This window comes from Taeniopygia guttata, chromosome 1, assembly GCF_048771995.1.
Source record: "Taeniopygia guttata chromosome 1, bTaeGut7.mat, whole genome shotgun sequence".
In the NCBI taxonomy this organism is placed as follows: Eukaryota; Metazoa; Chordata; class Aves; order Passeriformes; family Estrildidae; genus Taeniopygia; species Taeniopygia guttata.
Genome location: NC_133024.1, coordinates 80,373,268 through 80,387,683, shown reverse-complemented (window position 1 = coordinate 80,387,683; position 14,416 = coordinate 80,373,268). Strand labels below are relative to the sequence as shown.

General features: G+C 37.5%; 1 long non-coding RNA gene across 4 annotated transcripts in view; it reads right to left on the bottom strand.

Moving 5' to 3' along the window:
• Positions 1 to 2,243: 2,243 nt before the first annotated feature.
• Positions 2,244 to 14,416, bottom strand: part of LOC115495873 (uncharacterized) — a 37,133-nt gene continuing 24,960 nt past the window's right edge. For 2 of the 4 annotated variants that reach the window (XR_012056849.1, XR_012056848.1), the window contains 3 exons: positions 8,762 to 11,754; positions 7,992 to 8,031; positions 2,244 to 6,950 (listed from right to left, as the gene is read on the bottom strand). This is a non-coding gene — a long non-coding RNA (uncharacterized lncRNA). The remainder of the gene's footprint in view (positions 6,951 to 7,991; positions 8,032 to 8,761; positions 11,755 to 14,416) is intronic. The other 2 variants (XR_003961207.4, XR_012056856.1) reach the window with 2 other exon arrangements.

Genomic DNA, 14,416 nt, shown 5'->3' with positions numbered 1-14,416 from the left:
AAATATTTTTTAGGCAATCTGTCTGAGTTTCTTCTCTTCTTAACCATCACTGGCCAGGAGGATCCACTGAAAAAATTCACCACATATTTCAGGCCCCTGAACCTGAAAAGCACTTAATCATTCCCCACTTTGAAGATCATAGATTTTTGGATATGTTGTTCTTTTGATATGAACCATGTTTTTAAGGAAAATTTCCAAGTCATTCTCACATCTCTTGCCTCAGTTGGCACTGTGGGAAAATATTAGGGCACATGAAACTGTAATCGTACCACATAAAACTGAGTGAGAAGTGGTGCTCCAGGAGGTCACTTGAAGGGCTGTAGAGTCACTGTAGGGCTGCAGAGTCCTGAGTTCTGGAAAGAATCAAGTGCCTCCACTTTGCTTTCCTCCACCACATACACTTTCTGCATCAGCTTGTCTTCTCTGATCTTGCCTACGAATCAGTCTCTCTTTCCTTTGCTATAAAAGTACACTGATCCACTGCAAAATACTACTGTGTCTGTTGATTCTCTCTTTATATCCTCTCATAGATTTTTATGGCTCCTGTGGATTTTGCTAGTTGTCTGTTCTTTTGCAACTTTGCAGACATACCTTTATTTTCTAGAGAATCTGAAGAATCCACATCTGATGAATACACACAGGGTCCTGTACTTTTCCTCATATTCTGCCCAACAACCTCACTGCTGTTGAATCATTCCCAGCTCTGGATGGAGGGAATGAGGTAGACTCCTGCAGAGTCTGACTCAGAGGCAGACAACTGGTATTGTGGTGCCTGTGACCTGTAAGGAGGTTTTGCAAAACTTCCAGGCCCTAAGCACTAATTTCATAGCAGAAAGTCTTGAAGAGCTGGAACTTCTCACCTAAACTGGGTTTCGTGAGGGCTTCCAGAAACCTGCTGGTTTATGGGGCGTCATTTTTAATAATAAGTTCAGGAAATTCCAAAGGAGTAGAAGAATCCTAATGTAGCACCAATCTCTTTGGAACTGCCTGATCAGCTAGAGCTCAGTCACTGGCAGCATCCCAGTTCAAGTAGTGGGGAAGGAAAATCTATTTAAACTTAACTGACACAATTTAAGACAAGATGTATTAATAATAACTGTCAATAAAATTTTTTTTTAAATAGACCATGACACCTGGTATCAGTTTTTAGTGCCACTAAAAGTGTGAGAGATGAAGCTAGATGAATGGGTGTAATACACTTAGTTTTGCAAAATATTTCATATGGTCTGAGCTATTGCACTTCATAAAACAACCTGCTTAAGAATAGTGATATGTAAGTCAGCTAAATAATATTTGTCATAAGGTAGTAAACTGTCACCAGATCAAGAAAGTTTTATATTGCACATGCACCTGGTAGCAGACTTCATGCTTTTCCCCATTTTCTTCAGCTAATGATATCCACCATTTAGTTTTTTCTCATGAAGTATGAGTCTAATTCAGAAATATATGCTGAGTTAGAGCATGAGAATTCTTATCAAACCCAATTGGATTCCCACTGACAGGCTAAAGAATGCAAAATTTAAATTGCTCAAATGCCAGGAAGTAAATGAATGATAGAAGGTTCTGCAGAACGGCAGGCCTGAATGCTTTTATCTTGGAGCATTTGTATACGCATGCCATGAGTAAAGTATTCTGACTAATCATGTTATTCTCTGACAATTTATTACAGTCTTACAGTTAGCAGAATATATCTTTCCCCTTGACAAGTCCCCTGGGAAAATAAGATGAAGTTAGTCTTTTATCATTATCTCAAGGTTGTCTTTCAAGATGCTTTTATTACAGTGATTTTGGAAGCAAGCATATTAAGGCAGAGATATTACAGGACAATTGTACAAAATAGTATTGTCAAATACCATGTAAGTGAATTTAGGTATTATCACAAATATCTTAGAGATAATTTAGGACTAAATAAAAAGAAGAAGAAGTAAATCAGCTCTTGAGCCCTAGGGTACCTTTCAATAGTAATAGTTATAAATCAGAATGATAGCCTGAAACAGCCACTGATTTTTCCTCTTAATCAAATAAGATCTGAACCAAGCCATCATTCTAGTAGAAAAAGCAAAATTTAATTAGCTTATCTAACAGTGTCATTTAGTGAATCAAAAGCTTTGAAAGGTCAATGAATTTTGTCCTTATCATCTCATTATCTTCCATCACTAACAAGATATCATTAAGCAACTTCATGTGAGCATTTAATGTTGCAACAGCCAGTAGCACTGCTATAATTTAAAGGGAAAATCCAGGCCATTTTAAAACATTTATTTTTATTGAATTTTTCATTCACAGAATGCTCCTAAAGGTCACTGGAAAAAGGAAAACAAATACAGTATTTTTACATTATTTCCATATTTTTTTTATCTCTGAAAAAAAATAGTAGAGCATTTTTAATTATCCCAGTTGCTCAGACATACACACAACTCAAAATATGTGTGCAAGAATATACAGAACAAAACACCTCAAATGCTTCATTCTAGTCCCACTAATATGAGTACAATCACCATATAATATCCAATATTATGACCTGTGTCTCTACAAAACCAGTGGAGGACAGTGATGAGTGGCATTCATCAGGGGTCAGTACTGGTGCTGGCACTGTTTAACATCTTTGTCAGCACCATGGTCTGTGAGCTGGAGCACAGCCTGAGCAAACTGTAGTAATAAGACAAGGAGAAATAGCTTCAAGCTGAAAGAGGGTGGATTTGGATTAGCTATAAGGAAGAAATACTTCTCTATGAGTGTAGTGAGATACTTGAAAAAGTTGCCCAGCAAAGTTGTGAAAATCCCATCCATGGAAGCTTTCAAGGCCAGGTTGGTTGAGATCATTGGAAGATGCCCCTGCTCATGGCAGAGGGTCTAGAACTAAAGGATCTTTAAGGTCTCTTCAACAAAAAACTTAGTCTACAATTCTATGGCTCTATGAAAACCATTTCAGAGGCCTCTGTCCCATCCTTGCACAGGCAGGTTCCCCTTCCACTACACAGTACATTCCTATCCAGCACCACATGGTCTGTTTTATAAATGTGACCAGTGAAAACAGTAGGGTTTGGAAAACAAGTGCTGTGTGCACTGAAGGTCATTTCACTGCTCTGCTTTAGAGCACAGATACACAAACTCTTGAACAAATACATCCGAGAGGGCAGCAACCTGTGGTGAGGCAAAAGTCTGCAGTGGGAGCCTCTCACTACAGATTTGCCTTCAGACTAATTCTAATGAAGAACTGCACCCTGGAAAGTAATTTTGTGGAGTTACACTGAGCACTGCTGTAAAGGCAAATAGTAGTACATTAGTTATAATAATTTGTTTACATTCCCTAAAATCAATGGAATTTTAACATTTGCTCTTCTAATAGCATGGAGAGAAGGTAAATAAAATAACTTGCTGAGGTTATCGCCATCAGATTGTGATCATTTTACCATAAGTCAGGTCTGGAGCCTAAACTACCTACACTGAGAAGCTGTAATGATATCTAAAAATACATGCTCTTAGCTGAAAATCCACATGTGCTTCAGCTGAGATGTTTCTCTCCCCCCCTCCACACACACATTTTATTTATCGTATCTATGTACTTTAAATTGATTTTGCTATCTTTTGCTCATAGAAGACTAGAAAAAAGGGCTAAAGGAATTCACATATCTTACACTATGCTGCTACAGAGTTTATGTGGCAATCCTTCATTGTGAAAGGATGCAGGCTTTACAAAATCAGAAATCTTAACTACAATGGAAGTTATCTCTTAAAAAAACAAGATCAGCAGTTTTAGACTAGATAAGAACTTTTAAGATAGGAAACAGAATACCCTCGCTGATAGCAGAAAACATCTGAGTCTCTGAGACAGGTGATGAGGCAGAGAAGGGTGAGTAAACTTTCTTCCTGATCCTATTCACTGTTGTTATTGCCACAACCATCTCTGCTCACTTCCCATGTCCATTCCTTGGGCAGATTTTTCCTCTGAGCCAGCCTTTCACATCAGCCCCCAGAAAATGAGAACTATGCCTGTTTCTGCAGATGTGGGAGCAAGTGGCTTTCTTGCTGGCTTTTTGCGCTAGCAACCACTGCTGCTTCACCATCTGCTGCTCCTCTTTTGTGTCTCCAAGCAGCTGTAAGTAAAGCTGCTGTATTTAGTTCACATTCCAAGTTTTTCTTAGCAACCACCAAGGCTAAAAAAGAAAATCTTTTAATGAGACCTGAGATTCTCCAGTCACTGCAGCCGTACTAGACATATGCCTCATTGACATGACTTGGACCCATCCAGGGGTCTATCCAAACCATGGTAACAGGGAACTGAGTGAGAGGCAGAATAGGTAATTAGAAATTTTCCAGCTAAGCAGACTGTTTTTGTCTCTTGTTGAGAAATGTTTTGCTGAAACTGAAAGGCAAGTTTTCAGGGAAGGTAAGCAGCCAGGTCAGTGCAGCTGTGTCCCAGCTGGGAATTCAAGCAACATAAGAGACTTGGATTTGATCCTTTTGCTACCTAGCAGCCTGGGAGGTGTGGTACTCTGAGCCATTCTCTAGTCCATCAGTTTCCCACCTCAGCTGCCTATCATTGCAATACTGCCAGGAACAGTCAAGAATGTAAGCTATGGGGCTTTATGAGGTGAGATTTAGCCATTTTATTGCCTGCAGGCCAGAAATAGCTGAATGGCACTGGACAACAATAAGAACTTTTCTAATAGTTAAACATTAAAAGGTTAATCTCAAGACTACAAATCCATAGGGTCTGGGTTGATAACTTTAGGAATTTTAATAGAGGAATTGTATGAGGCAGTGTGTTTAAAAGTGTTCATTACAGGTATGCATAGAAGTGTGATATGTTTTTTCAGGAATGCTTTTATTATCTCTGCCACACAAAATATAGTAGTATCGGTGTTCATAGAATACAGAAGTCTCAGGATCACACTTTCAAGGCAGAGCACATATTTTTGCCTGTGTCATTTTTTGCTGGATCTCACAAATATTAGAAGTGAAAGCTAAAGTCCCAATTTTCTTAGATGTACAAAAAAAACATTTTGAACACATGAATTTGTTTGTTTGCATAAGCAAACAGCAAAAAGAAAGAAATTAAAATGTAAATCATTGAACTAAAGAATAAAGAGTCTAGGAGAGCCTATAAGTGAGTGATCCTTCAACCCTGCAGAGTCCTTTTTGACAAAACAGATGAAACTACTTTTATCAATAATCTACGGATTAGGGTTCATGTTCATATGTTAATGGGATAGACCATAGCAGCCCCAGAGGAAGTGTAATGATCAGTTGTGGCAATAATCCACAAATTAAAGATCTCTAATAGCATGCATTCACTTGACAGACTGCAAGGGTTTTAAATGCATGTTGCATTTTATCATGCCAATGATCCATGGATTAAGGGCTTGCATTTATATATAGCACATTGTAATGGCTTTGAGGAAGCTATTAGGGTCTATCATATCAATGATCCATGAATAATGAGAGTTGTTGGAGAAGTATCTTTCAGCCCACTAGGATATTTTAGCATGGTTTAAGGTTTAGCAAGTGCAATATACTTTATGTAGCACTTCTTACACTTGTATTTACACAATGAATAAAAACAGTATACAAGGCACATGAAGGCAAAAGGAAGAAGTACTGCTTCAAGGGGAAAATAATGGTTTGTTTTCCTTCAGTGCCTGAGATCAGTTTCTGGCAGCGATAATCTCTTACTTCCTGCTTAGTGTAAATTCATATGGTGCTCATAATATTGCTACAATCAAAAGCATGTAGGATACAGGCAGGATTTGCAGCATGACAGTAATCAAGGATGTCATCAAGGTGGAATCAACAGAGTTATGAGGGGTTGGGTAACCTCCTAATAGTGTTTCAGACAGGGACTGTTCAGTGTTATGTGAATCCCATTCTATTTCATTTTGAAATATTCTGACATCTCTCGATGTTCAGAGATATACACTATGCAAAACTGCAACTTTCTAATTTCTTTCTTCCCCACAACATCATGTCTGCACAATGATTTAAAAGTCATCATTATCTTTAAAACAAACCTTGATCAAGTACCACCTCTTTCCATAGGTTTCTAAATCATGGAAGTCTTTTAAGTTTATAATTTTGAGCATGATTGAAGGAATATGAGAAACAATACTTCATACATTAAAAATGCTCTCTGAAAATGTCTAAACTAATGTGGCACCATTTATGAAAATTATTGTTCTAAAATTCTTCCATCTGCCCAACTTGCTTCTTCCTCAGAAATTGTCTCCTCCTTCACAAGATCACCTCAAATTGAACTCTTGGCCTTGAGAATACATGAAGGAGGAGGAGGGAGGCAGACCCTCTCTGTCCATGGCTTGGCAACATCATCCTGCTGCCATATTTCTCAGTGACTGCTTGTCTCAATGCCTATGGATGCTCTTGGGAAAGAAGGGACATCTTTTTCACAGGATACAGCTGGAGGGGTGAGGCAAGAGGACAGAAGAAATAGCTGTAAAAATCATTCCCATCTCAGCTTGTTACCACATCCAACTCCTTTGGCAGTATGAAGCAGAGAAAGCATTTCCTGCTGTGGCTATTGCCTGTATGGGTTACTGCAGTCTGGCTGCAGTCATGTACAGACAACTGCAACCCACTGGATCGCAACACTGGGAGCCAGCCACTGCAGCTGCTAACTTTGGACCAAATTTGAGGCTAACTTCTTCAGATAGTGTATAAGGAAATTTGAGTAGAGATCAAACAAGATGTAACGCGAGTGTTGGCGAATTCACGAGCACAGCATGTAGTGACTCCTACAGTCAGCAAGTCTTAGTTCAAGCTCCGTTCAGAGCAGTGTAAATACTCCTGTTCCCATCAAAGGGCTTTTTTCCAGATGGAAAGTTATAGTTACAGGTCCAGGGAAACTCAGCCTCTCTTTTACAATCAGCAGTGGGAAACAAGAGGCAACTTCATCCAGGGTTTCTGGCGGACGTTCCTTGTCCTTTCTGTCCTTTCTGCAAAATACAAAATTATACCTCTATTTAGCTGATGGATCTCCATTTTCTCCCTCATCTTTGTAGCTGGATTTATCAATCCTTGCAGAGCAGATAAACCAGTTGTAGTGGTATCACTATATTCTCTAAAGCTAATGAACACCACATAGAACTGAGAATTTGGCCAGGTGACAGAACCTCATACAAGGATTTGCATTCCCTCCACCTCACAACACACCTTTTTTTTTTTCCTTCTTCTTCCTAATTAAATGGAAAGACATCACAGCCAGTATTTTGAACTATTGTTAAAATAAGCTTTCTAAGTGCTACCTAAAATAATTTAAAAATATGATTGTTGGTGAAGGAAAAAGAAAGACATATAATCTCCCTGTGTTTTGAAAGGCTTTTTATTATCATTGCACATATTAATTTCTCTTTTTCAAATAATTTATGCTGTAACAGCAACTTCTCTCTTCGGTCTTTGTCTGCTTTACCAGGTAGATCTTAAGCCACAGCACTGAGTTTGTGCTACTACTGATTTTTATTGTGGTTAGGAATGTGAAGCCATAAATACAGGGTTGTGAATTCATCACACCACCAAGCTGAGATGTGGGGTAATGAGGGATAACAATGCTATTCAGATACCAATAACTTCAGCAATATCTAGTGCAATGTAGACTATTACAAGGAGATAAAATTGCTTTTTGTGCAGGTGTTCTCTTTTCAAAGAAACCTAATTGATATCTATAGTAAGAGAAAATATTAATATCTTGAAAAATATGCAGATCTTTTTCTGCTGCCATCAGCATGAGGTTGCACCTCAAAATACAGGGAACATGTGCATGAAGGGCATGGAAATGCAGTTTCAAATGTGGCAAAGGCAAAAGAAAAAGTAATTCAGGGAAACCATCTGTCACCTGGCCTCCTGGCTCAAGGGTAGAAGCTAGAACCAGTAATAGAGCTGAACTTTTTAAAAAGCATGGTATGGAATATATTCTAAGGTTCCAAGGTCAATAGCTGGTAAGCTTGAATTTTGTTCTAGGTGTGCAGGCTTCCTCATACCTTCTGAAGAAGATCCAAAGTCACTGGTTCACATTAACATCTGAAATAAAAGTACAAAAATATGAAAATTACAAATAGCCCACAGAGGAGAATATGCAATTAACTTCTCAAATTTCTATTGAAGGGTCCTTAGAAATAGGCTGGAATTAGACTTCATACAATTTCAGTAGACAGATATGGCATAGTTCAAACGTAGAGAATTGTTTTGGGTTTTTTTCCCCCAGGAGTTAGCAGGATTTTGATGAGAGAGAGAATGCTGGGCCAAAATTCTTTGACAATGAAAAAGAGCTGAAGCTGGGTCACCTAACAGTTGGGCCAGTCCTCCATGCTGCTGTGGAAAAGTTAAAAGGCGCATGAAATTTATCCTGTGAATAACCTGCTTTTGTGGTCATGCTCAGAGCATGACAAATGAATCAGGGGATTTAGGGAGAGAAACAGTTTCCGGATCTTGACTAAGCTAAGTCAACAGGATATTTGAACTAAAGTTTTGTCTGTATGCTTGAGTACAAGATTGCATGTGTCTGGAAGATTTAAGGCCCATAGATACTTATCTAGTGTGGCTAGAGAGCAAGAGAGCTGAATTATGGGCTCATTCATTTGGATTCAGATGTGTTGGCACTTCATAAATGACCAAACTGAAGCAGCTCCTACATCCTCTTTAACATATTTTATTTCCAGTTTTGGGGCTGCACAATAGTGATACAAATACAATCTTGTAAAATCAAGTAGAGATATCTTGAAAACAATTCAGAAAGAAAAAATAAGCTTACCTACTCACTGTGCAGTAACTTGAGATCCTGGCTCAGAAACACACACACACACACACACACACACACACACACACACACACAAAAGAATGTTATCTTAAAATCAAGAGAAAAAAAAAAAAACCTCCAAAAAAAAACCCACCAGGTTGTTCCTTATTATTTTTAGTGAATGATAAAATGATGATGAAAATAAGAATATGCCTCGTATAGTGATATAGATCTGACAAATTTCTCAAACTATTGAGGATTATAATTATTATTCTTCAATCTAGTTTAAAAGTTTTAATTTTATATAGCTGAAATTCCACCTTAGCATCTAAATAGCTTAGGAAAATATGCCATACCAACAAGTTATTCATTTAGGTGTTTCTGCTGAAATAAGTCAAGCTACCTCCACAAATTATTGTGAAAGAGCAGGGTTATGTTCATGAGGGTCCAAACATTGATAAGCTCATACATGTCAACTTTCTCTCACTTCCCCTACCCTCTAATTCACTGTCATGCAGTTCTGAGGTCTGAAAATGTGCCAGCAGAATCTCACCAAGGATGTGCATGTGCGACTGTATGTGATGGGGCTGAGAGTAGATGTGCTTGGTCAAAGTGCTGTCATGGGTTGGCGCTGTCGCAATGCCACTGCACCCATGAAGATATATTTTCCTCAAATGGGTGTCTATCAAGTGTCTAATCTCTGTGTCTTTTTATTGTGTAATCTGGGGTTACGATGGAAAGGTAAAAGTAAAGAGAACTCTGTGTTTGAGAGGAGCTGTTTGAAGGTGAGCAATATCTAGTAAAGGGTTTCTAGTCATTTTAAGACAACAAATTTAATTTTTTTTATATTAACAAGAAAAAGGCCATCTAACTCCACTAAAATTAGTGGGCAAAAAAAGTCCTCTGTGCCCAGCTTTGCTATAGAGGAGTGTGAGGCAAATAGTTCTTCTCCTGTTGCACAAAAATATTTTTGCAAAGGTGTAGTTGAGATGCATTCCTTTCTTTGGAGATTAATCTCCAGAAGTTGGCCTGGCAGAAGTTATGCATTATCAGAGTTTCACTTGCTACATTTTGTGACCCTTGCCCATTGTCTTTTCTATGTGGACCTCTGAGAAGAGCCTGGCTTCTTCTCTGTAGACCTTTTACTGAGTGGAAGACTCAATTTAATGTCTCCTTTTGCTTTTGTACTACAGGCTAAGCAAGTCTTTTTCCTCCAGTCTCTCCTGTATGTTATATGTTTTGGCACCCAAACTATCCATAAACGTCCCTTCACCAGACTGTCCAGATTGATATTTATTCTGTTCCACAGCTGAACAGAAAATTGCAGAGATGCCAAATGGAAGCTAATTAGCTCTTCCCTGGTCCTTCTGAATGCAGTCACTATGTAGGTAGATTTTATAACTTCCTATTAAATACATAGGACTTTAAAGTGATGATTTGAGAGGGTGTTTTATCAGGCTTGGCTAACACAAGACAAAATGCAATAGAAGACAGTTGAAAAAATCCTTGGCTATTTCATAGAGTTTTATAAAATTGCTCAACTAAAAATTTTAAAGTGGGACAGAAGAGAAACTCTTGAAACTCTTGCTTTCTTAGTTGAAATTAAGACAATTGGTGTGATAGTTTTCCCCCCAAACACTTTTCTTCATCATCATCCTTCCTGCAATCCTTTTCCAGCTGGATCTGAGTTTTCTTGGGTTGATTTCGTATAGGAACAGGGTTTCTTTTGATATTTTTCATAAAAATGTATGCATTGGAAATGCAGCAGTTATAACATGGATTTACACGTAGATGTATAATACTGTAGCCTCATATAACTTCCATAATATTGTTGTCATTAAACTAAATGTATATAATATGATTGGTTTGTTCTGATACATATATATATATACACAAATATATATATATATATATAAACACAACATGGATAGCTTAATAAATTCTTTCAATTAAAAATCTTGAAATACTGTGCCTTCACATTCAATTGAATTCCTTTTAATTCATGATCAGGTAATGTACCATAAAAATTAAACATTGCCCAACAACAAAATGATCATGGTTCATTGCATAGAAAAATGAGCAGGGAGTACAGTTTCTTGATTAGTTAATAATAGCAAAACATTAACTTTCCCAAGGTCTTTGTTGGGTCTGAAAACATATCCTATTGTATAAAATCCATTTATAAAAATGTACTTTCAATATGCATTCTGAAAGAAAGAATATACAAAATGTGGATTTCCTGCAACAAGGCTACCTGAAGTTCAGTTGTACTGACACAGTGCGGTGTGTCTCCCTCCTGTTAAGCTCAACAAGTTCAAGATAAACAAAGAATCAAACTTGGCAACTGTTACTCAGAAGTGAAATCCCTCTTCCCGGCGGAAGTTCAATGACATAAAACTCCAATGGATAACTCCTGTGAAAAATTAAATATTCCCCTGAGTAAGGACTGTAGAGGAGGCCATCTAGCCCTGAATATTTCCATCTGCAAAACAATTCTAGTAGTGAGTAAATGAGCATAAAGCTCTCATAGTCACAACCTAATATGTCTGAATTTGGAATTTAGGGGAGTAAAGGATTAGGAGAGACTCAATTATTTAAGAAAGAAACTACCATAATAAATCTCTTTCCTTTGTTTCCTTCAGGTGACAGATGGCCATGAAGTTATTCACATACTTAACAGTTTCCTTGCTAAAAAGGTACTTGTAGTTTCATTGAAATTACTAACAGAATGGGGTCATTCTATACAGAACAGTTTTGGGTGGGGAAAAATCCTCATTCCTTCACTATACCTACTACCCTAAATAGCCTACATGTGAAAAATAGCTAAAGAGCTTGTTGATGATGGTCTTTCTAAAAAATGCTTACATATTAAGATAACCAGTTACCAAAAGGAGAATATCCAACTTCCCCCTGTACCATTGTGTTATTGAATTTCATTTCTCCATAGGTTAATTGTGATGTTCTTGGCATGTTCTTCCAGGTCAGCTGATGAAGCAGTAGTCATATCTCTTAAATTTGAAGAGAAAAAGAATCATAAGAATGAAATAACAATTACAGTGTAATAGAGAACAAGAAAGTAGATGAGAACAAAGGAAGAAATACTAGTGAGGAAGGTTCTGATTCAATGTTTTATTTTTATCGTTAATTTCCATGATTTTATAATCACACATTTTCAGTTTTCCATAAGTATGACTTTATCTTTTCTGCAGTGTATTGCCTTCTTAGCCAGGCTTATCACCGTGATAGGAGATTACTTCAGATGGCTTAAAGATGACAGGATGCAAGGAGGTGATAAGCTGTCACATATCCAGCATAAGTTTCTCTCTGCTAAGTCTCAGCCTGTCCCACTGTGAGGCCTTTGAAAAGAGTGGGCATCGTTTCAAAAGACAAGAACAATCACCCCTCTGCTCAAATTTCTTTTACTGCAGCTGGTGGGGAACTCTGCCACCACAGGTGACAATGTTCTTTCTTTAATGCTGAACAGACATATCTGAATGCAGGCTTAATGATAAAGAAAATGTGTTAGATGAAGGCTTAAATATTCTGGATATCTAAACAGTCTGAATAATTTAATACCCTGCAGTCTAAACTGTGGCTGCTATTTTGGTTGAACGGGTTATAGCAAAGTGATGCTCAGGGACAGGCCAGGGCATTTTCTATGCCTCTGTAATCTGGACCATCCATTTTCAAGAAATTAAAATAAAATTCAAAGACATAACAGCTTTGATGCAATTATCTGCAATAGAAATGTATGCCTGCAACAATGAAAAGAAAGATGTCTTGCGTATTTTTAAATATATAAGGAACTGTAGGGAAAAGTTTTGATGCAAGACTCTTTATTTGGGTAAAATTTAATTTGGGATTGTTATGGATAGTAATGCATGAGCAACAAGCAAATACATTAATTTCTCCTTGCACCAATAGGGGAAAAGGTCACAGTAGACCAGTAAATATAAAGCCCAGAGGTGAGAAAGAAGCATATCAACCATGAAATTGTATTAATTCAATAATTAAAGTGAGTCTCAGTTCCAACACAGGCTCGAGTTCTGTAGCAAGGATGTGACAAAACAATTGGGAATGGCAGTCCATTGCACTCATATTAATCATCAGGAGAAAAAGAGTTCCAGTAAATCGAACACTTTATGAACACTATCGTGTATCTAGCCCTGAACCTGATATCATCTCATTAATCAAACCAATACACAGGGAGTGAAATTTCCACCTGAGTGTAGTTTTGAGAAAGTGGCAGTGAAAAGTGGTAGGGTCATGTTTTTGTTCTCAGATGCTACAGCAGAGCCAGGCTTTGTAGTGCTCTTCCCAGCAAGGGAATGAAAACAGTGCTGTAGAGGGAAATTAATTATTATCAGGGACATTCCAGCTGGAAATCTGTGTTGCTGCAAAATGAACATATTTCAAGAAGTTGAGTGTTTCCTGCTGATCTTGTTAGGTTCCCTTGTGTTTAAGGGCTTCAAAACTTCTACGGAAATGCAAGTTCCTATTAGGGCTGGCAAGGAATTTAGAATTTGATTTTGCATTTTAAATATTTTATTCGTTTTCCCTGTTCAATCCCAGAAACATGCAAGAAAAAGAGATACTCCAAGATAAAATCAGTGGCCCAGTGGCTGGGATATTCATTTAAAATCTGGAATTATCTCATGTCCCCATTTCCAGTGTAAACCTTCTTGAACAGGTGTGTTTTTTCTGGGTTACTATCATTTATGAAAAACACCAATGGATGTTTTGGAGGGAGATTAGAATAGCTCACAGAGATATGGTTGCTGCTCTCCAATGAAATGTGTTGCAAACAGAGGCAAAATAGGGAGTGAATCCCAAGTGTGTGCCTGGGCCATTTGGATGCCCTGTAATTAGTGTTTCCTGTCAACATGAATGCTCCCCTTCACCTGTGAAGGCATCCAAATGGAAAGCTCTTAGTTTTCACAACTCATAGCTATTCTGATTAAGGAAATGTCTCAGGAAGTTTCCAATCAGTTCATATGTCTAATGTTCTTGGACAAACCCCCTCAAAATGTAATTAGCAACAAGATTAGATCTGTAACTGTCTTATTACAGGAATATTAAAGACTGCACCCATCCCACTTTTGTTCTTTGTCTCAACAACCATTTTCTTCATCAACCATTAAATTTAGCTGCAAGGTGTCCAGGTATAGGTTGAGGAGTATTTTACATTCATTATTTACATTTATAATTAAAAAAAAAAAAATCCTGCAGTGTTTAAAAAATGAAACAAGTATCCAGCCGTACAGTAAACAGATTTTTAAGTACTTATGGCTTCCTTTAAAAGCCCCTTCACTATTTTTATAGAACACTGGGCTCACAGTTTACACAGGATCAGTTAATATCAGAATGGATGTGACTTAATTTCACAATAAAGAAATAACAGCCAAATCATGGAAGGGGAAAATGAGGAATGGATACACATAAATTTGGACTGGAGAACCAGAGAAGTTTAATTCTACACTCAGAATGACATTCCTTAATTTCCTGCTACTTTGCTTCCATGAATAGCTATACTCACTTTATATATATTCCATTTAAAAATATATTTTCAAGAACGCCTGCATTATATATTCACATATATACACATATATGTGCATATATTCACATTCTTGAATCTTTGTTTGAAAGCAGTAATTTTTTAGAAATACAAAT